Source organism: Schistocerca cancellata, chromosome 7 (assembly GCF_023864275.1).
Source record: "Schistocerca cancellata isolate TAMUIC-IGC-003103 chromosome 7, iqSchCanc2.1, whole genome shotgun sequence".
NCBI classification, from domain to species: Eukaryota; Metazoa; Arthropoda; class Insecta; order Orthoptera; family Acrididae; genus Schistocerca; species Schistocerca cancellata.
This window is the reverse complement of record NC_064632.1, coordinates 466065457-466089661: the sequence shown is the minus strand read 5'-3', so window position 1 is coordinate 466089661 and position 24205 is coordinate 466065457. Positions and strand designations below refer to the sequence as shown.

General features: G+C 41.0%; 1 protein-coding gene across 1 annotated transcript in view; it reads right to left on the bottom strand.

Annotated features, from left to right (window-relative positions):
* The window catches only part of LOC126092828 (PR domain zinc finger protein 10-like), a 90840-nt gene that overhangs the window by 65270 nt on the left and 1365 nt on the right, over positions 1-24205 (bottom strand). The gene's annotated exons all lie outside the window — the stretch shown is intronic.

Below are 24205 nucleotides of genomic sequence, written 5' to 3'. Positions count from 1 at the left end.
TATGCATCTTAGAAATCCAAATGTTTCTACCACATCTGAGAACAGGGAAGTTGTCTTCACAATGCAGTTCATAACCATATCAGATGAAGTTTTAAAAATCATTAAAGGAAAGGATCCAAAATCTACTGCCTTAATCTTGACTGACAACGTAATATTTTCAGCTGAGATAAAATGGAAGTACAAGGTAAATTAGATTTGTAGCATGAATAATTTATGAGAGCACATCTAGAAACCCACACAACATTGACAAAAGTATAGTATGGCCACACATTTTTCAATAGTCCTTTCAAGAATTGGCAACTGAAAGACAGAAATTGTAGACAACTTATGATATTTTTAAGTATCATACTTTTGAAATGTTCTTGAGTATTCCTCCTGGTGGTGATGTCCAAGGGATGGATGACATCACTGTGCCGAATACCATAGAACTTTTCAAAATCCTCATACACTGGTATATTGCACTTCTCCGATAATAAAAAACTTACAAATTCTACAATGTAGGGTGTCACTACTTTGGGATGAAACATTTTCACAGGTTTTCCATCATTAGTCTATTTAAGACATATTTTGTAACTGTATGAAAGTATAGACTGGAGGCACCAACAGTTATTCAGCTGATTATGAGTAGCCTGAAGAAAAGAAATTACATTCCTTTGTTTCTTGTCTATGGTAGAAAAGAAGAACGATGATAGCCTGCAACAGCTAGGATTGCAAGTCTGAGTCCACCAAGAGGCTGGGGTGGGGTGGGGGGGGGGGGGGGGGGTGGGGGGTAAAGAGGAAGTGTGAGGAATGTAACGATCTGCAGTGGGAAGGATAATGTTTGCAAGATATTCCAATTGGTCATCACAACTGGGGAAATCTCGTTCTTCAAAGGTCGCCAGGGAGGAGTAATCTGCCATTTGGCTATGCATGCATGCGGGGTAGGAGTCAGCAAACGGATAGGACACGGGAAATGGTCACTCGAGTAGGTGTCAGGAAGAATGGACCACTTGAGACAATGGGCAAGTTGGGCAGTGCAGAAGGGTAGATCCAAATGGGAATAGGTGTGCAATGAGTTGGAGATGAATGTTGGTGCTCCTGCAGGGTATATACATGAGGGGGGAAAAAACGGATTTCAAGATTAAAAATACACCCTTTTCCCCTAACGAAAATACGAAAATACACTTTTTCTGTGTTAAGTGACAGTATACTTTCCCTCAGGACTGTGAAACTTATCAATCCTATGAACAGTTAACGTTTTATACACCAGCGTAGAACTTCTCGGCACTTTTGAAAATGAAACCCGGAAAAAAAAGCCTCTGCACATTTTTGTATTACGAAAGTATAAATTCGAATTCCACCAAACACAACATGTTAGTTTCCAAAGCATTGAAATCAAGATCGTGATGTGCTGTTCTAGGCCAACCATAGCTCATGTCATGTGATCTCACCAACCAATGACAGCAGGTATTCAGAGCTTAGGCTGGCTCTGAGCACTATGGAACTTAACATCTATGGTCATCAGTCCCCTAGAACTTAGAACTACTTAAACCTAACTAACCTAAGGACAGCACACAACACCCAGCCATTACGAGGCAGAGAAAATCCCTGACCCCGCCGGGAATCGAACCCGGGAACCCGGGCGTGGGAAGCGAGAACGCTACCGCACGACCACGAGATGCGGGCTCAGAGCTTAGGCTATGTGATGTAGTCAGTCAATAGCAACATCACTGTTAAGTAGCGTGAACACAAATAGGAAAAGTTTACCGTATTTACTCGAATCTAAGCCGCACTCGAATCTAAGCCGCACGTGAAAAATGAGACTTGAAATCAAGGAAAAAAAAAATTTCCTGAATCTAAGCCGCACCTGAAATTTGAGACTCGAAATTCAAGGGGGAGAGAAAAGTTTTAGGCCACACCTCGAAATCGAAACAAAGTTGGTCCATTGTAATATGAGACACAATTTAGGTCGAATGAATGACAATACAGCTACAGTAGTTTGGTTCGAGTCGTAAGCTTAGCAGTTAAGCTTTACCAGGTACGCATTGCTATGCGTCAGGCGCTCCGTCCGTATTTATACGGGTACCCTTCCTTTTTCACGTGCTTCGTCTGGTTTGAATTGATCGCTTATTTTTCTTTGATCTGATAAGTGCCGTTCTCTATGTTATAGGTGTTTACGTCACTCTAAGCTGAAAATGTATTATTGTACTGTGTCATGCATTGTTTGTCGCATTCTGTTAATGAATGTTAACGGCCTGTCGCCACTCGCGGCATTGCTTGCTGTTGTGCACGCTACCATGGCTTAAAAGAGGAATCATCTCATTAGCGAAACAATGGCAAGAGACTGCTATTTGTTTTTAATTACACTGCTGCTTTCTTTGATAATGATCAACAAGAACCAAATAATAGACTGCGTATGATAGAAGATGTTCTGAACTAGAGTGTAGCGAAAATTTTTCTCCGTTTGAAAATCTTTGCAGACGCCTCTTTAGTACATTACATTCTGCACAGAAATTAGAGTCATCGTAGGTTTAAAAATCTAGTCAATTGCCGTGCTTCATTTCTGACTGTATCACTATTAGGCATAAGGATAATACGAATATAAACATGACATGATACGTATATTCTTCCGCGTTTGCTGTTGTCTCACTCTAGTTTCGTAGTTTATTAGGCAGACAGGATTTAAATGAGATAGCAGCAAACACAAAAGAATACATGGCAAAATGTTTATATTCGTATTATTCTTATGGTGCAGAGAATACTGCATGTGATTCACAATTCATAAAATTCCTATTAGCAACGATCTCTTCTCACAGGTTGGAAAAAATTCAGAACGTGGAGTTGGCCATATTGATAAACATCCCAGTCTTTCCAGTCGGATTTTCGTAGTACATTGAAATGCTGCTACATTCGAAGATGAACAATACGGAATTTGTATTTACTATGTTGGATAATGTATGAAAAATGCAGTGGTCGAAACTCGGGGCAGAGAAAACGCTCGTCTTCCACCTTTTTTTAAATTTATTTACTGATGCAGAGGTTTTGACGCCAGTATTTATCTTTGTGCCTGCAAAGCATGCCTGTATAGCGCTACATATATTCGACGGCAGAAGTTTGTTGTGGCGGCACCTAACAACATTTTTCAGAACTTCTGCTTACTTTGCACTCGATTCTAAGCCGCAGGTGGTTTTTTGGATTACAAAAACCGGAAAAAAAGTGCGGCTTAGATTCGAGTAGATACGGTATGCCTTAAACAGATATACATAGTGTACATACGGTACACATATAATATTGCTTATTTTGTGTGTGTGTGTTACACTTTAAGATACATCACACAAATGTACCAGTAAAATTTTAAATAATGAATAAATGTCTGGTCTTCTGGGCTCAAAATATGTCTAAGTGGCTGATCGTCAAACTGTTAGGTTTTAAATGAGAGTCAAATTCTCTGAGACTTAAGCAATTCATCCAACATTCTCACAAGTAACATAATTCATCCTGCGTAACAGGAAATTTACTTTGAATTAACGCTTCTCAAACAACCATTTGTAATATTTTCCTGCCACCTGTTAGAAACAGGTTCGTTTCTGCAGCTGCCATAGTGTGTCAGAAAACAGGCATTCCTGTGCGTGTGCAGCTACGATGATTTAGGAAGCCCATATATTCATACCAACTTACATTGCGTCAAAAAAGAGACAGGACATTAGAGGCTACTCCAAGAGCACTGGAATTTGGTAAACTATGCATAATTCAGCTTAAAGTGCACATTTGTATGTTCAGAATCACAGTGATGTAGACCCCAACCTGATACTAAGCTTTTCAGTGTGGTTTTCAGGACATAAATTTTCTTGGAGTACCACTATTGTTTTATTTCATGTTAGGTTCTTTATTATGGCTTAATGCCATACGTGCCAGAAGATGAAAATGTGCATTTGAAATAAAGTGAACAGTTGAAACTAGCCTACAGTTTGGGCTGAAATACTTCGTTTCAAATAAATTGACTGCCTTTGCAGAAAAGATTAATAAAATCTGATTTTCTTTAGCAAACCAACAAAAATAGCTTCATTGTTCTGCAAGGTGCTTAATGCATGACAGCCAAAAACATGGAAATAAAATAAAATCAGAAAACAAACTAATAACAATTTTAGCCTTTCATAATTATGTGAATGTATTTTAATTCACTTCAAGCTCCCAGCCACAAAAATCCATTTTGTTTTCATTGAGGTGCGAGCTTTGAATGAATAGGAAACAGCAAAATCAGTAACAACCACACTTCAAGTAGCCAGAAGCGGGAGACAGTACAGGGCTATTACAAATGATTGAAGCGATTTCATAAATTCACTGTAGCTCCATTCATTGACATATGGTCACGACACACTACAGATATGTAGAAAAACTCATAAAGTTTTGTTCGGCTGAAGTCGCACTTCAGGTTTCTGCTGCCAGAGCGCTCAAGAGCGCAGTGAGACAAAATGGCGACAGGAGCCGAGAAAGTGTATGTCGTGCTTGAAATGCACTCACATCAGTCAGTCATAAAAGTGCAACGACACTTCAGGACGAAGTTCAACAAAGATCCACCAACTGCTAACTCTATTCAGCGATGGTATGCGCAGTTTAAAGCTTCTGGATGCCTCTGTAGGGGGAAATCAACGGGTCAGCCTGCAGTGAGCAAAGAAACGGTTGAACGCGTGCGGGCAAGTTACACTCGTAGCCCGCGGAAGTCGACGAATAAATCGGCTCATGCCACAACTGGAGACCGACAGCACCGACTTCATCTTTCAACAGGATGGTGCTCCACCGCACTTCCATCATGATGTTCGGCATTTCTTAAGCAGGAGATTAGAAAACCGATGGATCGGTCGTGGTGGAGATCATGATCAGCAATTCATGTCATGGCCTCCACGCTCTCCCGACTTAACCCCATGCGATTTCTTTCTGAGGGGTTATGTGAAAGATTCAGTGTTTAAACCTCCTCTACCAAGAAACGTGCCAGAACTGCGAGCTCGCATCAACGATGCTTTCAAACTCATTGATGGGGACATGCTGCACCGAGTGTGGGAGGAACTTGATTGTCGGCTTGATGTCTGCCGAATCACTAAAGGGGCACATATCGAACATTTGTGAATGCCTAAAAAAACTTTTTGAGTTTTTGTATGTGTGTTCAAAGCATTGTGAAAATATCTCAAATAATAAAGTTATTGTAGAGCTGTGAAATCGCTTCAATCATTTGTAATAACCCTGTACTGCTCATACGTGACTCAGCTATCCATGCATGTGACCCCACTGGAAAGTGCTCAAATGAACCTAATGCAAACAATTGTGACTTCACGCTCATGGTAAGCAGTTTGTTGTTATGATGAATTGCACACTTTTCATCCTAAAGCCTTTGACACATTTTGCTGTTGACAGATGTTAGTGTGTCAGTTCTTACAAGCCAAAGTTACAAAAAGTTAACTGAAAACTAGAACACTGAAAAATTCTCAGAATTCTAAAAAATTCCTGGCTTTTTCCGGTTTTCTCCTGGATGAAAAAAATTATGGGTTTTTCCCAGGCTTCCCAGATGTCCTGGGGTGTATACGCCCTGTCCTATATTAAGGCAGAAGAGGCTATGTTGATTAAGAAGGTCAGCCAAGAGGGCACCTCTCCGACAGGTTCTGGGAGAGCCCAAAAGGGGATGATGCGCAGTAAAGTCACCTAATAGCAGAAATGGGTGAGGTAGCTGCCAAATAAACTGGAGGAAGTCTGCCCTGGTGACATTGAATGATGGAGGGATATAAATGGTGCAAAGGAAAAATGTCAGATGAGGAAGGAAAAGGCGAACTGCAACAGCTTGTAGATGGGTAATTGGGGGGGGAGGGGGGGGGGGAGGGGGGGGGAGGGGAGGGGAGGGGAGAGAGTGTGTGTGTGTGTGTGTGTGTGTGTGTGTGTGTGTGTGTGTGTGTTTTGGGGCTTACGGACGCTCAACACCGAGGTTATCAGTGTCCTGACACAAATTATAAGAAACGAATGTGGACAACATTTGTAAAATGGGAGCATACATGCAAAGAAAGTGGGAAAGTGAAATGAGAAAGGAGTGTCAAGGATGCCACAGAAAATTGTCACTGGCTGGCCACTTACGTAAAATGAGGGCGACCCAGTCACCCTGTGAAGAAATTAAAACCCTCTCCCTAAAATCTTGGTAAAAACATTGGACAAGTCACAAAACATTAAAATTCTAACCACAATCGTCTGATTATTACCTAAAAGATATGGCAGATCCGCCGGCAAGTCAGACGCAGCCCACTGGTCAGAAAATAAAATGCAGTCCGATAAAACATGGTACACAGTGACCTGGATGCCACAAGTGCCACACACTGGAGGGTCCGCTCGCCAGAGCAGGAAGCCATGCATCATAGGACTGTGGTCTATCCAAAGCCGAGTGAGGAGAACCTCGTCCCATCTACGTGGCTGAAAGGGAGTAGACCAAACACGCATGGTGGGCTTGACGAACCGGAGCTTATTGTCACTCACTTCCAGCCACTCAACCTCCCACCGATGCAAGACTCTTGACCTCAACAGCGAGGTGAGAGCATGCAGGGGGATGGCCCACCGAAATACTTGCAGATCGAGACACGCCTCCTTGACTGGGAGATCTGTCCTTTTGTAATCAGGGAGATGGGTTGACTATGAATGTCATCCCATATGATGGAATGCCGACCTAAGGGGGAAGGTCAAAATGGACCGGAAAAAAATGCGAAAGCTCAAAGTGGTTGTGAGGACACACTTTTGTTTCCTGAAGGCAGAGAGCAAGGGGATGCTGTGCTTGTAAAAGCAGCCATAAATCCTCTTTGTGGGATCGAAGACTGCGAACATTCCATTGGAGGAGAGTCATGATGAGGAGAAAATGACGGGGTGTCACTTTGGTGTCAGCTGAGTACCAGCCTGTGAAGACTCACTGCTACAGGGCACAGACACCGTCGAAGAGGACCTTTGAGTCAGCGAAGGAGAAGACTTCTTCGAGCCTTTCCAGTTAGCAGAGGAAGACCAGTTTTGAATGGCTGGAGGAACGTAGGAAGTCTTCACAGGAGTACTCCTCCAGTCCTTCCTGGCCTGCTGCTTGTGTAGCTAGTGGCTTCGCCCCTTGAAGTGAGAGTTTGATTGTCTGTTGCACAGCTGGATGAGGGGACGGCGATGCTACCTTGACACTGGGTGATTTCACAACCTCAGAGCTGAATCTGAGGTCGCATGTCTGCGTGGCCATGTCCTTTAAGGATAGAGATGTAGCAAGGACAGAACTATAAGGGCCTGACAGTAGAACACAGGGTTTGCAACTAGCAAATAACTTGCGAGTGACTGAGTAAGACACTTTTTCTTTTACTCGGATCTCCTGGACAGCTCAATCATCAAGATAATCAGGATAATCTCGAAAGGAGGTGGCATGGCCACCATTACAGTTGATACAGTAGGGAGGAGGCAGCAGACAATCATCCTCGTGTGCATCCCTACAACATGTTACACATTTGGCTGTGTGTTGACAAGACATTCTAGTGTGGTTGAAACAATGGCACTGGTAGCAGCACATTCTGTTTGTAATGCACACTTGGACTGTGACAATTTCATAGCCTGCTTTCATCTTGGACAGAAGCACCGCTCTTTCAAAGGTGAGAAAAGAGTGTGTGTGGGCACTAAGGAGTACTCTACCTTTTTCATCACCCGATGGATGGTAATGACACCCTGATCAGAGAGGTATGACTCGATTTCGGCCTGTCAGACCGTTTAGCAGCTTAGTGTAAATAACACCACAGGAAGAATTCAAAGTTCCATGTGCCTCAACGTGAAAAGGGTAGCCAGGGAGAAGCAAGGCAGCAAGCAGTTGTTGTGCTTTAGAATCGGAAGTAGTCTCCAAAAGCAAAGTGCCATTCCGTAAACGAGAGTAGGATTTCACAGAGCCAGCAATTCTGAATAATAAACGGATTTACCATTGCAAAGGACTGACCATTTTCAGTACGTGAAACCATGAGGAACTGTGGTGCAACTGGAAGGGGTCTTTGAATCGTTAGCCTCATTCTGTTTATGTTTCAGATGTTGATTGTGAAGATGGTTGGCACATTTCGAGAAAATTGACCATGATTGCTAGCATCTCCGATGGTGTGCTCCTTCCATCTGGGGGGCCCCTTCACAAGGGGGTGCACCCGCCTTAGGTGATTGTTCACATCTCAGGTCATACTTCCCGACACCTGACAGAGCAATCAGCAATTTGGGAAGGTAGGAGCTCTGGCAATCACCCCTCCCTGGGCTTGACCTGTACCAGGAGGCACATGTGAAACCTACCTGTTCGACCCAGGACTGGGAATTATGCATTACCCAGTCATCTGTTATGCATCAGATGCATGGGCTGACCTTCAGGAGCTCACAGGGAGAAAGAAGAAAAAGAGGAACCTCAAACGCCGAAGCAGAGGAAGGAGAGAAGTAGGGAAACAACGAACAGAAAAGGGAATGATAAATTCTTATGTCAGCAATGGACAATGTGGAACATTCCCATTAACAACCCAGACATGTTCCCCAAGAGAGAGGAAAAAGAATAGCAAGAAGACAGACATGCAGCATGGAAGGTAAAATATGCTGCAAAGGCTGGGGACCCTTGGTAGCCAAGTACGAATCCACCAAACAGTGGCGAGCCCTCTGGGGGGAATGGATAATCTGAGAGGAAGCAGTAAAGGTGCTGCAAGATGACATCACTGAACCTTCAAAGAGCTCTTGATCCCCTCCTGTAGTCCTTGTGAAGGTGAAGAGCACATTCCATTTTCAAGCTGACTATCCGTGATACAACAATATCATGAATAAAGGTATCTATGCACTGCTGTGCATTAATCACATCCTAAACTGCTTGAAAGGAGCCTAATATTTTTGAACTATGGACATACAAACAGGTTACTGGCAGACTGAGGTTCACGAGGCTCGCTGGGAAAATATTGCTTTCATAGCTCCTGACAGCCTCTATGAGTTCAAAGTTATGTCATTTTGTCTGTTTAACATTCCAGTCTCCTTCAAGCATGTGATGGACAACCTACTTCAACACTTTAAATACACACTGTACCTTTGCTATCTGGATGACACTGTCAGTTTTTCTAAGACATTTGAACACTGAAGCCATCTGACAACCATTCTGAAGTCTGTTCAGACTGCAGGCCACTGCTTGAATCTGAGAAAGTGCATCTTCCCCATTAAAGAAATAAAAATATTGGAGCATCTAGTGAATGGTGGTGGAGTCCATCCTCATCCAGAGAAAATAAGAACAGTTACAGATTTTCTGACTCCTTGACACATTTTTAACGTTAGAAGTTTTCTTGGAATGTGTTGTGTTATTGGAGATTTGTAAACGACCTCCATACCAAGGCATGCCCCTTGCATAAACTATTGCAGTGGTAGACAAAATTTTCACAGAAAAAAGTAAAAGAAAGATATTTCCTTGTCCTTAGGAACGTACTAACACCTCCTCCAGTCCTAGCATTGTATGACGAGAATGGCAAGACAGAACTATACACTGACATTAGCAACTACGAGGTAGGTGCACTTCTAGAAAAAATTCAAAAAGTGCTGAAAAGGTGATAGCTTATGCTTCCAGAGTTCTCTCCAAGTCTGAGATGAAGTATGTTACAACCAAGAAAGAGGGCCTTGCAGTTATTTTGGCCCCCAACAAGTCTCAGCCATATTTATTTGGTAAACCATTCACTGTTGTGATGGACCACCACATTCTATGCATACTGAGTAGCGAGATGGGAAGCAAGGATTCAGGAATGTGACACCACAGTGGTATAAAAAAACGGATACAAACAGCAGAACACAGCAGTGTGGATGAAAAATCTGTCACCGCTGCATTAAATGACACTGTTCCTGAACAGAGGGAAGGTTGGGCACTGCTGAAAATTGTAGAAGCTTTGAAGGATGAGAAACTAATCAAAGGAGAATCCCAGTTAACAAACTTAACACTGTATACAGGAAACTAGATACACTAGGATGCAAATGGTTGCTCATCAGCCCAGCTCATCATGGCCAACTATCACAAAATATTTCCACAATACTTCACCACATGGTCAACTGGGATTTTTGAAGACTCTAGATAGAATGAGATGCAGGTATCACTGGGCTGATCTCTACTGATCCATTAGACACTTTGTGAGTCACTGTAAGGATTGCCAGCAACAGATGAATATGAAGCAATTACCTCCAGGGCATCTGGTACCAATTCCCCTGCAGCAGCAGCATTCCACCAAACTGGAACTGACTACATAAAGTAGAAAAATGAGAATCATTGGAAAATAGTCTGCACTACCTACCTCAAGCGCTATGCTGTCACCAAAGCTGTGCTGACTTCTGAAACTCCAAAAATACTAAGTTTCTTCTAGAAGACACTATTTTGAAGCACCAAGCACACTGTGTGATGATCTCTGATTGTGAAAAAGTTTTCCAGTCAAGACTAGTATCGGAGGTCATTTTACGTTGCAACATCAGCCACAGGATGACAACTGCTTACCATCCACAGACAAATTACCTCACAAAACACTTTTAATTAGAAGTTCATAGATAAGCTCTTGATGTACTTTGATATTGAAATAGAGACTGGAATAAAATATGACCTATTGTGATATTCACGTACAACACAATGAAGCAAGACACTATCCACCTTCACACTGTTCTTTCTGCTCCATGGTTACCAGGTCGAAACTAAAATGGATACCCATGTCCTCTGTACGAAGCACTACTACAGAGCTGAGGGCAGATCGAGGATGGAGGTTTCTCATTCAAGGAAGCTGACGACTCACTTGAGACTGAAGCATTGATGGGAAGGCTACCTTTGATGGTCATTGTAGAGAAGAGTATGTGACAACATGACCAGAATGCGAGGATCTGCCACTGCTGACATATAAAGGACCACTGACGAGATCTAGATCCAGGGTACTGTAGTCAGCTCCAATGAGAACTTCTGAAAATGCACGTTGCTGTTCCTCTTGGAGATGGAGCAATGTTGTGAGCTGTGCTGCATGCAGTGTGGCAAAGTGATCAGCATCATTGACTGGCATGCTGAATGTCTTCAGTTCAAACCCAACCACCAGTAATTATTTGTTCTTAGTATCTATCATTTCTGGATGGTTTCCATAATAGATTATGTCTGTAGTGCCTGTATATTCAAAGTCTGTAAAAATATCAACACACTCCATTCAGTTCTGTTCTATTCTTTTCTGTTCTGGCTGTATGTTCAGAATAAATGTGCTCTCCATGCTAAGTGTTGCATTTCATTGACAACTCTGCTTTTAGATTTGGATTTGACTGTGGTTATATTGTGGTAATACTTTCAGTGGGATACAGATTCACAGGATGAATGGGGGATAAGGAAGCAAACGACATGCAATTACTTGTAACTAGCCACTGGAGGCTACGGGCCACTCACAGCAAACTACTCAAAAAATACCTCTGAGTATATGCTTGATTTTTGTCCGTGGAACTTATGTTTGCTCTGCAGAAATAAAACTAAATGTGCAGAGAATGTTCTAAGCAAAAAGTTGCAACTGCTTCTGATTAGGAAATACTGACAGTAAAGAAATCCCCTGACACATGGTCTTATCAAAATTTGATACGTCAAACTTAAAAGCACTACATTTTTTTAAAGCAATTAGTAAAGTAACCAGTTTCAGTTGTTGAAGAACTGTCTTCAGATCACAGCTCCTCTTAAAACAATGACCATAAACAAAAAGCTAGAAAAGAATGTTGTGATTTTATAAATGCTATTTTCATAGATGCAGACAGTACTGTGGAAGGCAACTGCACCTGACATGATGTTCCAAGGACCAGGAAGGTCAAAGAAGAATTAACTTGTGTAATACTGAAAACAACGAAACAATTATCTGATATGCAGGGCAGCACAAGATCCTCTACTGACAGTTGGTGTTCAATGCTCACCACCACCACCACCACCACCACCACCACCACCAACAGCAGCAGTGGACGTCACATTCCAGGCAAATCAATGACCCACTTGGCAGAAACTCACAATACTTAACAATTTTTTTGGTACCACATCTCACGGTAAGACAATATACGGCACCACTTCTCCATTCTTGCATTTTTCAAATTCTACGCTACACCATTCATACTCTGAAAAACAAATCTCTTTAACTTGGAAGTTGCAGTAAATAATTAATACAGATTTAATGACAATATTATGAAAATTTTCATAATATTGGCATTATTCCATACTAGTTTTTCCACTGTTTACTTAAAGATTTAAGCTGTCTGATCACAATATGGAAAATTATGCAAGTTTTCTGGCCAGGTGTGCTGGCACAAATGAGTACCACCAATGCTTACAAGTTTGGCTTTTCAAAGAAACTGGTCAGAATCTAATAATGTGGAATCACTACATCCAATACCTGTAATACAGGGCACCTCAAGAGAACGTTTATATGTAAAAAGATCTCTGTGCATGAGCAACAAATTGGAGGAGAGTGAGGGGTATGATCACGGTTTGCTTGGTCTTTAGAAATTCGGTTGATATGGAGTGCTTCTTGAGATTGGACCTGCATTGTGTGTGCAAGAATTTTACAAAAACGGTGATTCGGTAACTGTAGTATGGATGAAATTTTGCAGTGATCGCGGACTGAATAATGTATACGAGGCTCCAAGTTTTCCCCTTATTTGGAAATGGATCAAAAATTTTGAGGAAACTGGTTCTCAACACTGGCCAAGGTGATCAACAATGGGTGAATCTGTGGAGCGTGTAAACTGATCTGTTTGTGATGATCCTAATCTCTGCATTCATAAGCATGCAAGCTTTTTAAATGTGCATAAATTATCACTGCAGCGAATTCTGCAAAAATACCTTAAACTGCACTCTTACAAAATCCAACTGCTACTAAAATTAAAGCCTCAGGATGCCAGACACAGTGTGCCCTTCATTTAACATCATCTTTTCTGACAGCTCATTTTCACCTGAATAATCTTGTTAATAAGCAAAATTGCCACTACTGAAGTGGCTTGAATCCTCAACTGAAGCATGAGAAACCCCTTAATTCATTAAAAGTTACTGTATGGGCTGGGGTGTTGGTTCGAGGAATAATTGGTCCATACTTTTTTTGAGGGCGAGAGCGGCCGTGCAGTTTCAGTGAATTCAGAATGGTATGTGACTACGTTAAACGACTTTTTGGTGCCTGATGTGTGAAACTATCCTGGTTATAACCAAAGAACATTGTTTTAGCAAGACATAGCCACGGCACACATGTCCAGTGTGTCTATACTGTGAGTTTGTAAGGTTTTCCCTGGTAAATTGATTTCCAGGAGGGGTGATATAAAATGGCACCAACACAGTCCAGTTTTGTGGCCCCGTGAATTGTTTCTTATGGGTATATGTCAAATCTAGAGTGCATGTCAATAATTAAACTTCTCAGGAGCAATTCAAAGCAAACATTCATAGCGAAGTGGCAACCATCCCAGAGTCTTCAAGCCAAGGTGTCAAGCAAAATTTTGTTCATCATTTAAATGAGTGCCATAGGCATTCTGACCAGGGGTGTGGGTGGAAACATATTCCTCAGGGCTAACAACACAACCCTGAGTAGTATCTTTAGGAGATTTGTCCCTCTGACTCAAGAAGCAGCCAACAAGGTAGACACACTTTGTTAGAGATTTTACCCCAGGGAGCATCCAGTCTCCCATTTCCAAGGAAATGAAAAATAGCCATTAAGATTCTGGGGGCCTATGACATCATCCAAAGAATGATGTTGGAGGATTCTGAAACCTGCCTTAAACAACAAACCCAAAAATCAAACTCACCCAGACACTTTTAATGTCAATTCACTCTTAAAAACAGGAAAACTTAAAACTTTAATAAATTTGGCAAGGGAAAAAAATATAATATAACAGCTCTGCAACAAACAAGATTTACTGATGAATATCCTTTCAAATCAGAAGGATTCAGGACATTTAACGGGACACTAGCAAAAAGACTTATGATGAATGACCCCAATTTGGAACAGGTTTCACGGTAAACAAAAGAAAATTAAATTCAATAACAGAATTTAAATAAATTAACAAAAGACTTTCCACACTAACACTTCAACTGCCAAACAAAGCTTATACTACTTTAACATTATGAAAAGGAAAGTTGCTACTCACCATATAGCGGAGATGCTGAGTCACAGGTAGGCACAACAAAGATTGTCACAAATAAAGCTTTCAGCCAGTAAGGTCTTCATCAAAAATAGATCCCCCCCCCCCCTCACACACACAAACACACACACACACACACACACAGGCAACTGAAGCCTGAACTTTAGTTGTGGCTCTCTGCGACTCAGCATCTCCGCTATATGGTGAGTAGTTACTTTCCTTTTCATAATATAATCCTGGATTTTCCATTGTTTGACACTGAAACAGAACACAGACAAAGCAAACAAAAAATTTGGCAAAATATGTCAAACACCCAACATCACATCCCATTGAAAAACACAGTGTTACTACTTGGAGACTTTAATGCACAAATTGGCAAAGAATGTCAGTACAGATCAACAGTAGTAGAAAAATTCCCTGCACATAAAAGAACCAATGTAAATTGGGAAAGACTATGCATGCAGGATAACATAGTACTAAAATTCATCAAAAAACTTCCTAGAGAACAAACTACATGGGTAGTTCCAAATACGATTTGTGGTGAAAAACAACTTAATCACAATGCTATCAGTTTCCAATGCAAAAGTTGCCAAAAGTGTTGGTTTAGTTTCAGATCCACCATCCATCATCATATTCAAGTTCAGACCAGTACTTCAAAAGAAAATTAACACAAAAAGTTTGGCATACAGAACTTACCTAAAAAAAAAAAAGATTACAAAATGCAGCTAGAAAAATATCTAAATGTTGGGACTGCAAATGAAACCATGCCTTCTAAAAAGAAATGGAAACATGCTTGGTGGAACAAAGATTGTGATGAGTTAATTACAAAAAGACAACAAGCTTGGAACATCTGGAATGCAAATAAAAATAAGAACACAAAAAAATTATAGAAGCAAGGAAACTAGCATCAAAAGGTCTCAAAAAGGTCAGAGTGTAATGTATAAAAGATCAATTAGTGTCAACTGAGTCACACTTAAACCAGAACAACACAAGGAAGTTTTAGAAAACATTCAAAAAAGAAACACAGACCACAAAGTTTACAATTTATAAGTCCAAAAACAAATAACATTGCATATAACAGCACTGAGAAATGCAGAATACTTACTGACAACTTCAAAGAACCACACAACTGTGATCTACTAAGAGAAGAATTTAATTTTGATAATGTAATCCAAACACAACCAGACACAAAGCCACCAACATCAAAGGAAATAAGAGAAATCGTGAAATAACTTAAAAATAACAAAACATCAAAAGACATTATACACTCCAGGAAATGGAAAAAAGAACACATTGACACCGGTGTGTCAGACCCACCCTACTTGCTCCGGACACTGCGAGAGGGCTGTACAAGCAATGATCACACGCACGGCACAGCGGACACACCAGGAACCACGGTGTTGGCCGTCGAATGGCGCTAGCTGCGCAGCATTTGTGCACCGCCGCCGTCAGTGTCAGCCAGTTTGCCGTGGCATACGGAGCTCCATCGCAGTCTTTAACACTGGTAGCATGCCGCGACAGCGCGGACGTGAACCGTATGTGCAGTTGACGGACTTTGAGCGAGGGCGTATAGTGGGCATGCGGGAGGCCGGGTGGACGTACCGCCGAATTGCTCAACACGTGGGGCGTGAGGTCTCCACAGTACATCGATGTTGTCGCCAGTGGTCGGCGGAAGGTGCACGTGCCTGTCGACCTGGGACCGGACCGCAGCGACGCACGGATGCACACCAAGACCGTAGGATCCTACGCAGTGCCGTAGGGGACCGCACCGCCACTTCCCAGCAAATTAGGGACACTGTTGCTCCTGGGGTATCGGCGAGGACCATTCGCAACTGTCTCCATGAAGCTGGGCTACGGTCCCGCACACCGTTAGGCCGTCTTCCGCTCACGCCCCAACATCGTGCAGCCCGCCTCCAGTGGTGTCGCGACAGGCGTGAATGGAGGGACGAATAGAGACGTGTCGTCTTCAGCGATGAGAGTCGCTTCTGCCTTGGTGCCAATGATGGTCGTATGCGTGTTTGGCGCCGTGCAGGTGAGCGCCACAATCAGGACTGCATACGACCGAGGCACACAGGGCCAACACCCGGCATCATGGTGTGGGGACCGATCTCCTACACTGGCCGTACACCACTGGTGATCGTCGAGGGGACACTGAATAGTGCACGGTACATCCAAACCGTCATCGAACCCATCGTTCTACCATTCCTAGACCGGCAAGGGAACTTGCTGTTCCAACAGGACAATGCACGTCCGCATGTATCCCGTGCCACCCAACGTGCTCTAGAAGGTGTAAGTCAACTACCCTGGCCAGCAAGATCTCCGGATCTGTCCCCCATTGAGCATGTTTGGGACTGGATGAAGCGTCGTCTCACGCGGTCTGCACGTCCAGCACGAACGCTGGTCCAACTGAGGCGCCAGGTGGAAATGGCATGGCAAGCCGTTCCACAGGACTACATCCAGCATCTCTACGATCGTCTCCATGGGAGAATAGCAGCCTGCATTGCTGCGAAAGGTGGATATACACTGTACTAGTGCCGACATTGTGCATGCTCTGTTGCCTGTGTCTATGTGCCTGTGGTTCTGTCAGTGTGATCATGTGATGTATCTGACCCCAGGAATGTGTCAATAAAGTTTCCCCTTCCTGGGACAATGACTTCACGGTGTTCTTATTTCAATTTCCAGGAGTGTAGTTCCTGAATTTTGGAAACAAACTAGTGACAACATTATTCTATGTATAATACAAACCATTAATGAAATTTGCACAACAAACAGCTTAACAGCTTACCATCAGAATGGACATTAATATTAATACATCCACTACATAAGAAAGGAAAGCCAACTGATCCTACAATTACAGAGGGATCTCCCTGTTGCCAGTAACATATCAGATCCTGACCATAGCACTTTTAAAGAGAGCTGAAGGAATACTCGACCCATAGCTAGTAGAATATCATGCAGGATTTAGATAGAGGAGGTCTTTCACAGAGCAAATACTCAATCTAACAAACTTAACAGAAAATGAGGAAAACCAGAAACTTGAAATAAGAGACAACTTTCATAGATTTTAAAAAACCATATGACTCAACTGATAGAAATGCACTAGTCAACATTACACAGGAATTTGGACTCAACAATAAAACAACAAAGATAATTAAAGAAACTTTAACAAACACAACATCAAAAGTAAAATTTATGGGGGAACTGTCAAACACTTTTGAAATAAAATCAGGAGTAAGACAGGGAGATGGTTTATCACATCTACTTTTTAAATGCACATTAGAGAGTGGTGAAAATATGTCAATACTAAGGGTGTTCACCGAGAAAGAAACCAAAATAAAATCACCACAGATTGTCCAGCTTTTGCGGATGACCTGGCTTTAATTACTGACTCACTGGATAGTGCCAAAGAACATATCGCGGGACTACAGAAACAAGCAGGCAAAATAGTACTTAAAGAATCATTCAAAAAACATATTTCATGAGAAACAGCAATCTTAAAATTCATAACAACACACTATCTAAAACCAACTGTTTTAAATCCCAAGAGAATGGAAAACAAGCAACACAAAACAAAAGATAGCCAGAGAAAATTAATACATAAAAAAAAGAAAAAAAAACTTTGTCCTTGAACACAAACGTAAGAAAGTGATAAGGCCTGGAACACTGTATGCAGCAGAAATACTTAAACTAACAAGATTTGGGAATCTCGAAAAACTGGAAAAAGTTGAAAAGAACAATTCTAAGGCAAATACTGGGATCTAGAAGTGACAATACTGTAGAATACCAATTAAGCTCAAACAGAAATCTCTATTTGAAAATGGAAAAGATAACTGATGAAATGAGGAAAAGAAAACTATAGTCCTATGGACACACATACCGAACAGATAACAACACACTAACCAAGTAGATCTTCAATTTATTATACAGCTACAAATCCAAACCCAAATGGCTCACCGAAATTGACAAAGTGATGAAAAACAGAGGAAATAGAATGGACATAATAGATAACAGAATACTTTTTAGAAAAGCAACACAAAAAGTAGGATTTCAGGAAAGAAAGAGGTCTGCAAAAGGAAGAAAGTGGACCCAGGAAAAAAAAGAGCGACACTCTGAAAGGATGCAGGTAGTGTGGGAGCAACAAAAATTAAACTCAAAGAACAAAACCAAAGTTCATTGACCATGCCCTCCAAAAGGATTATTCGAATAAATAACTACATACATAAATATTAATCTGGAGAAAAACTATCTACATGACTTTCAGCAATTAGAAACAGGAATACATGCATGGATGTACTTGTGGATGAAAAAGGCCTGGAAGTATTACTTCCAATTATGTTTTCAGGTACAACAACAAACTGCAAGTTAAACTGACAATAGCAGATAAACACTGTTTACAATAAGTTAAAACAGTAATGTCTGTAATGAAAAGGCTGGCTTAGTGTGCACTGTCATGAACATCTTAAGCCATATATGCAACATGGAATCATACAACAGAGGAAACTTCGTCAGAGAAATGAAAAGAGTATTTCATTATAGGAAAAAATGACTTTGGAAGAGAAGCTGAAAGAATCTTTTAGTAATCGTTTTAAGGATATTAAAATTTCATCATTTCCATCACTGTATTCAAGACCATTGTGGTTGCCATTACGAAATCCCACTGTTCATCCCGTAAGAAACGGAACTTCAAACAACTGTGGAGTCTTTCACACGGACTACAGACCTTTGAATAAATGAACTCAATATCCTGGTAACATATTAAAACAAGCATTACCAACTGAATTCCAATGCCTCAAAACTCAAAACTGATCTTTCCCTGCAACCCTAAAAATTTTTATGATATAGGAAGAACCCCATAGCGTGGCAGAGCATGTAACCAGAGAATGAGCCAAATTTGCTTGTTTACTCTGTGAATAACAAATCTCACATACCACATTAAAAGAAAATGAACTATCATTAGACACAGCTGTATCACTTATATACAATCGAAGACAATGTCACAAAACTGTATTTTTTAAACCTCTGTATAGTAAATTATTATGAACTGTGTTGCGTAGTGTATTTTAAAGTATTATATAAGTAAATGTTATAAGATGTAATGTATGTAGTGTGTAAGCTGTTTTATGTACACATTGTCTAGATCATAAGCATGGTGCACAATAGGTGTAAAAGCATATGACTATAGACAGAGATGCTGGATGAAACGGGTTTAGCTATCACGAGAGTATTGCGCGAAGCCTTCAATGACTAATGTAGCAGAATATTGTCTTTCACAAAACACAAAGAAATTCTGGTCATATGTAAATGCTCTTAGCGAATGAGACAGGAACTGAAATTTGGCAAAAGCTGAACTCCATTTTCAAATGTTCCTTTACAAAGGAAAATCTAGAAAAATTGCCAATTTAATCCTTGTACCAATGAAAATACAAGTGAAATGTGTGTTAATGTCAGTTACTTTCAGGAACAGCTGAAATTGTGACAAATGAACAAAGCTCCTGGGCCCGATGGAGTCCCTAACAGATTTTATACTGAATTTGCAGCTGAATTAGCTCCTCTTCTAATTATAATCCAATGTAGATCATCGAACACGAAACTGTGCCCAGTATGTGGAAGAATGCACAGGTCACACGCTTTTACAAGGTTAGTAGAAGCAACCAACCAAACTACTGCCCACTATGCTTGACTCTGAACTGTTATAGAATCTTACAACATATTCTGAGCTCAAACATAATGCGTATCCACAATGAGCTGCGAAGTTTCACAATGCACTATCTTGAACAGAATGATCTCTTCTGTGCTAACTACACTACGTTACCAAAAGTATCCGGACATCTGACTGAAAATGATAAACAAGTTCACGACGACCTCCATCAGTAATGCTGGAATTCACTATGGTGTTGGCTCACCCTTAGCCTTGATGACAATTTCCACTCTCGCAGGCAAACGTTCAATCTAATGCTGGAAGGTTTCTTGCCGAATGGCAGCCCATTCTTCAGGGAGCGCTGCAGTGAGGAGAGGTATTGATGTTGGTTGGTGAGGCCTGGCATGAAGCTGGCATTCAAAAATATCCGAAAGGTGTTTTGTAGGATTCAGGTCAGGACTCTGTGCAGGCCAGTCCATTACAGGGATGTTATAGTTGTGTAAGCACTCCGCCACAGGCCGTGCATTATGAACAGGTGCTCGATCGTCTTGAAAGATGCAATCACCATCCCCGAATTGCTCTTCAACTGTGGGGAGCAAGAATGTGCTTAAAACATCAATGTAGGCATGTGCTGTGATAATGCCATGCAAAACAACGAGGGGTGCAAGCCCCCTCCATGAAAAACATGACCACACCATAACACCACCACCTCCGAATTTTACTGTTGGCACTACACAAGCTGGCAGATGATGTTCACCAGGCATTCACAATGCCCAAACCCTGCCATCGGATCACCACATTGTGTGCCGTGATTCGTCACTCCACACAACATTTTTCCACTGTTCAATCATTCAATGTTTACGTTCCTTACACCAAGCAAGGCGTCATTTGGCATTTACCGGTGTGATGTGTGGCTTATGAACAGCTGCTTGACCATGAAATTCAAGTTTTCTCACCTCCCGCCTAACTGTCATAGTATTTGCAGTGGATCCTGATGCAGTTTGGAATTCCTGTGTGACGGTCTGGATAGGTGTCTGCCTATTACACATTACGATCCTCTTCAACTGTCAGCGGTCTCTGTCAATCAACAGACGAGGTCGACCTGTACACTTTTGTGCTGTATGTGTCCCTTCACATTTCCACATCAGTACCACATTTCACTATCACATCAGAAACAGTGGACCTAGGGATGTTTAGGAATGTGGAAATCTCACGTACAGACGTATGACACAAATCACACCCAATCACCTGACCACAGTAAAAATCTAAGTTCTGCAAAGTGCCCTGTTCTGCTCTCCCTCACAAAGTCTAATGACTACTGAGGTCACTGATATGAAGTACCTGGCAGTAGGTGGCAGCATAATGAAATCAATATGAAAAACATATGTTTCTGGGGTGCTCGGGTACTTTTGATCATGTAGTGTAGCGTGGATTCCTAGAACATTGGGCACGCAAAGTGTAACCGACATTTTTCTCACACGACATAATGAAGGCTATGGATCAAGATAGTCAGGTATATGCTGTATTTATTGATTTCTGAAAAGCACTGAATCAGTACCACATCTACACTTCTTGTCAGAAGTACTATCATACGGTGTATCAAGCAAAGTTTTTGAGTGGATCGAGTATTTTTTGGGTAGGGAGGGCCATTATTTTGGATGGAGAGTCATCATATGACAGGGTAGAAGGGAAGTGTGTTGGGACCCTTGCTGGTTATGTTGTATATTAATGACCCTGCAGACAATATTAATAGTAACCTCAGACATTTTGCAGATGATGCAGCTATCTATAATGAAGTACTGCCTGAAAGAAGCTGCATAAATATTCTATAAAACATTGATAACATTTCAAAGTGGTGCAAAGATTGGCAACTTGCTTCAAATATTCAGAAATAGAAAACTGTGCACTCCACAAAACGAAAAAGCATGGTATCATTTGACTATAATATCAATGAATCATAGCTGGTATTGGCCACCTCATACAACACTGTGTAGGAATATGAAATGGAATGGTCACGTAGGCTCAAGTCATAGGTAAAGTAGGTGGTAAACTTTGGTTTGTTGGTGAAATGCAGTCACTCTACAAAGCGGATTGCTTACAAATCTACATCTACATCTACATCCATACTCCGCAAGCCACCTGACGGTGTGTGGCAGAGGGTACCTTGAGTACCTCTAACGGTTCTCCCTTCTATTCCAGTCTCGTATTGTTCGTGGCAAGAAGGATTGTCGGTATGCCTCTGTGTGGGCTCTAATCTCTCTGATTTTATCCTCATGGTCTCTTCGCGAGATATACGTAGGAGGGAGCAATATACTGCTTGACTCTTCGGTGAAGGTATGTTCTCGAAACTTTAACAAAAGCCCGTACCGAGCTACTGAGCGTCTCTCCTGCAGAGTCTTCCACTGGAGTTTATCTATCATCTCCGTAATGCTTTCGCAATTACTAAATGATCCTGTAATGAAGCGCGCTGCTCTCCGTTGGATCTTCTCTATCTCTTCTATCAACCCTATCTGGTACAGATCCCACACTGCTGAGCAGTATTCAAGCAGTGGGCAAACAAGCGTACTGTAACCTACTTCCTTTCTTTTTGGATTGCATTTCCTTAGGATTTTTCCAATGAATCTCAGTCTGGCATCTGCTTTACCGACGATCAACATTATATGATCATTCCATTTTAAATCACTCCTAATGCGTACTCCCAGATAATTTATGGTATTAACTGCTTCCAGTTGCTGACCTGCTATTTTGTAGCTAAATGATAAAGGATCTATCTTTCTGTGTATTCGCAGCACATTACACTTGTCTACATTGAGAGTCAATTGCCATTCCCTGGACCATGCGTCAATTCGCTGCAGATCCTCCTTCATTTCAGTACAATTTTCCATTGTTACAACCTCTCGATCACTCATGCAACCCATTCTACAAAAAAGGCATTTAAAGAAATTATTCTTCCTGTGTCCCATGTGTGAATGGGATGGTAAGAAACACTAATAACTGGTATAATGGGATGTACTCCCTGCCATGCACTTCCCAGTAGTTTGCAGGGTATAGACGAATATGTAGAAGTAGACTGATGTGCCCTAAGTACATATCTGTACAAAACATTATTTACAGGACCAATAAAAATCACAATCACTTGTACAACTTGTACTGTACACTACAAATTTACCAATAAATGTAATACAATCAATACTTAAATCTGAAAATGCTACAGCAATAATACAGCACTTTCATTCCACAAATGAAAAGACCCTACCTATGAAGCAAACATATACAACTGACACATCTAACTGATAAACTAAAACTGGACATGATGTAGCTACAAACTATCATCATCTGAATTAGATTTGGAAGTACTGTCACATTACCCAAATAAATTTTACAGAAGTTAATTGTCACTTCATAATTGTGTATGGTCACATTTGCAAGATGATAAAGTGGTTCATTATACCATTATCAAACTGCAAAAAACTTAAGTGTGCTTAAGTTTTTGTAACATATCCACGTTCCTCCAAGTAATGATGGAATGTTTCATAATTATTATTTGGCTTTAATTATGAAAGCCAGAAGCATAATCTATTTACGAACAGAGTACATGAAATACAAAATGATGAATAAATTCAAATTTGGGTTTGAAATTGTGAACATTAAACAATGTTTTTTGGTAAGGCAGTAGTAAACAAACTGAGGAACTAGCAACGAAGGTTTGGCTGTTAACTGTGGTGATACTGATTGTATTGTTAAGTAGATGAAAGCGAAGGTATGGGAATGAATGAATAGAATGACAGAATAACAAAGGCAGCGACAAAAAGTAAGCCTTTTAAGATAATGTAAGAGTTTTTGTAGCAATGAAGAAAACATGAAGCTTTGAAATGTTAAAAGACACTTAACTGCAACAGGGTATGTGAATCAGCTCGTGCCCTCTTTCAAGTAACAACCATCTACTATGTTTAGCACATACAATTCATCAACCACAAAGTGTGAATTCCTTTAAACATTTAACTGTCTAACCTTAAGGCTGCCTAATTAGATAAAATGATTATATTACAAGTTCAGTAGTTATTTTCAATACAGGACACACAAATCTTATGCCAGGAAGTTTGTTTTCACACATGCTCATACCTTTCTTCCTACTGAAATGTATGGAATCGTATGTGTACTCTGTGCAATTAATACAACTGAGGAATCTACCTGAAGTGCAGTACAACATCTGCATTTTTGAAGTTTTTCAGAAATGACAGCATTTTTATTGATAGGGATGGAGATGCAATGAAAGAAAAGGTAAAACCCAGTTTGGCATACAGTTGTACTGGTGCAATCATATAATCTTCCACATGTGATGGCATTTATTAAGTTATCTTATCTGACAGGTTACAGATCAATGAAAAATAATTTTCCACCACAAGCAATATTTAGCATGAAAGGTGATATAGCAAACCACACATTAGT